This window comes from Galeopterus variegatus, unplaced genomic scaffold, assembly GCF_000696425.1.
Source record: "Galeopterus variegatus unplaced genomic scaffold, G_variegatus-3.0.2 Scaffold2485, whole genome shotgun sequence".
NCBI classification, from domain to species: Eukaryota; Metazoa; Chordata; class Mammalia; order Dermoptera; family Cynocephalidae; genus Galeopterus; species Galeopterus variegatus.
In genome coordinates this window covers 278,218-281,089 of record NW_007728596.1, presented here as the reverse complement: position 1 = coordinate 281,089, position 2,872 = coordinate 278,218, and the positions used below count along the sequence as shown (strand labels likewise).

The 2,872-nt window shown below is 46.0% G+C and overlaps 1 protein-coding gene across 1 annotated transcript in view; it reads left to right on the top strand.

Moving 5' to 3' along the window:
• The first annotated feature begins 2,728 nt into the window (after positions 1 to 2,728).
• ZBTB8A (zinc finger and BTB domain containing 8A) overlaps positions 2,729 to 2,872 on the top strand; it is a 41,178-nt gene continuing 41,034 nt past the window's right edge. Inside the window, exon 1 of the mRNA XM_008581894.1 lies at positions 2,729 to 2,788. The gene's annotated coding sequence lies outside the window, so the exon portion shown is untranslated. The remainder of the gene's footprint in view (positions 2,789 to 2,872) is intronic.

Genomic DNA, 2,872 nt, shown 5'->3' with positions numbered 1-2,872 from the left:
ATTATGGCTGACAGTCAGGATTCTAAATGAGAGACCCCACAAAGGTGGACCCTCTCCAGTGGAAGCTCTGTTGCATAGGGCTGCAGCACCTATACAGGTGCAAATCACTACTAAAGATAAGCTTTTGAAGCTAGGATATGGCAAGAATGGAAATATTCTCTTACTGGCCCCAATCTGTTTGCAACAGGGACAGACAGTACAATGGGAATGGCCTTGGAGAATAAAAGCCCCCCATATACGCTGGGTAGGTCTAATAGGGCCTTGTGGAAAAGGATTAGAAGAAGACTTGCAAGTTTCACCTTGGGTGACAAGTACCTGGCCTCCTTGAGTAAAGGTAACATGACCTGGAACAGATAAGCACTCTATTCCAAAGGGCACATTTGTATTATCATTATGGCCAATTATGAGTTCCCCTATACTGTTACATGTAGGAACTACAGATCCAACAGTGTTAGCCGATAAAGTATGGTATCATAAGCCAGGTAAGGTACCTATTCTTGCAACCATCCTTTCTCAGGATGGCAAACTGGCATGTATCTTACCAGAGGGGCGAAAACTTCCCCTCTTGGTACCAATAACTCTTCTGTTTTTTCACCCATAGTGTTCTGGCTGCAGGCACTGCACCAGAGTCGTATGATTGATGTGTCGGCCTACTGAATGTGCGTTGAACTTCTGATTAGTTTGAGTGCAGGATTCCCATGGAGGATCACACCCATGGTAACTGTCAACTGGAAGTATGTAGCTAATAGTTAAAAGGACAGAACTACAAGCCTTAAGGCATATTGAACAGACAATAGGTTATGTAAATGTAAGGGTCATTTATCCTCAATAAGGGAACATCACAGAAGATTCTGAAGCATGGATTGTAGGATGAGGGACCCCGAAGGGGTGGATTGTTGGGAAAACAGAATAATCATGTCCCCTCACCTTAGGTCCGGTTGGGGGTGGCGCAGTGCATCCTTTGTAAGCAAATTGCGTGTGGGTGAAGCTAGTGCGCATGCTCTGCTCTACGACTTGGCTGGCATCTGCCTCGGGCATCTGCCTATGTGGCTGTGCTCTCCAACCTAAGGACCTGTTTGCCAGTCTGTGTGTGAGGGGTCTGGTGACCCAGCCTGGTATGAGAGGGGTCTGGGGACCCAGCCTGGCATGTGAAAGGTTTGTGACCCAGTCTGTGAATGGGCTCCAGGAGTCTGTGAGCTCCAGACCCAGCCCTAGCTCGACAATTGGCCCAGTTGGCAGGATTATGGGCAGGAAAAAGAGCTCGACAAACACCAAAATAGAGAAGCATAAACTCCTGAAGCTGGGAGGATGAAGGCTAGAGGAAAGAAACTCCCATTGCTTCTTCATTGCAACAGTTTATCACCAACCTGATATGCTCTCTTGAGGAACGTGTTTGTAGAACTCTTTTGCATGTTTTAATTAAGTCTAAAATAAAACTTTTTGCTATAACAATGTCCAGATCTTTCTGGGGGAATCTCCAGTGGGGATGCTAGTGAGTAGCTTGAGCACATGCCATACTCCTGACACCTAATGATTTCAAAACATGTTTCCACTTACCTGTTTAGAAAATGAGGAAATGCAACTAAATGGCAAAACACCTCTGGAGTAATACAGAAGTGACATTAAGAGAGTTGTGAATATTTTGAACCCTTCTCATAGAATGTAAGATCCTCAAAGTGATAAGCGTTGTCCAATGACTATGACGTAGGAAAGGAATCCATTAAAAAATTAATGTATGCTTTGAAATTTGAGTCTTCTTTTTGCTTGTTTTACTATAATACAGTACTTTTTTTTCTTTTTTTTTTTTTTAAAGATGACCAGTGAGGGGACCTTAACCCTTGACTTGGTGTTGTCAGCACCACGCTCTCCCAAGTGAGCCACGGGCTGGCCCCAGTACTTTTCAATACCTGACTCCAGCATAAGGAACCAGGAAACTAATTTAGTTTATAGAATTAATGCTTCTGTAGTAACAGTGAAAATTCAATGATTTACTATTTTAGCAAATGTATAACCTGATGTTTGTACTCTAAATATCTGAGACATAAATATGTCAAGAGAGGCTTGATGTCCAATGAATTTTTGTATCTGAAAACACAAAACTCGCTGTTTTTACTAATTTTATATTTTCTCTGGATTTAATTAAGAAATTATGTTCTCGGCCGCCCTGGGTTTTCTTCTTCATATGAAATGCTTGTAACCTGTAGAGGTTTTAGAAAAGGTTGCCACCGACTAAAATAACTGTTTCGATAAAGGGGGAAATTCCGTAGAAATCCCTTACATTTGACATTGCCAAACTTAAGTACAATAATGTCACATGCACTTATACAGTACTTGTGGGCACGCCTAAGTCCCGCCCTCTTTCCTAAACCAAATTCCCCAGATCCTAGAAATCCAGCCCTTCTGCCCTCCGGAGGCGCCTTTCCCAACGTAAAGTACAATGTTAAATTTAAGCTCCTGACTAAAATAATGATCCCCAGTCTACTGCCAGAGAATCTGGGCACCCCGGTGCCTCTGGAGGGTGCAGCGGGGTGTGGGCAAGGGCAGGGGGAGTGGGCGAAGCTGCTGGTTGGTGCCTGAAATCTGTGCGTTGCCCCTTTAATTGTGTCCCCAGCCCTCGGGCGTTTCTGTCCAACGCCCACGTCAGCAAATACCTTTTGTTTCTCTCACGTTGGGGCTACTTGTTTTAGGGCGCAAAGGAACGGCTTCGAAAGGGTGTCTTTACCCTGCCGAGAAACGGGAATCTTTCCCCAACCCGCTCGCGCGACTGGTCGGTGCGCCGCGGCCCGCGGTAAGTGGTTGCGCGCGGCGCGGGCGGGGCGTCGGGGCTGCCCGGGGTCGGGCCGCGAGCCTGGCTGCGGGCGGCGGCGCGGCG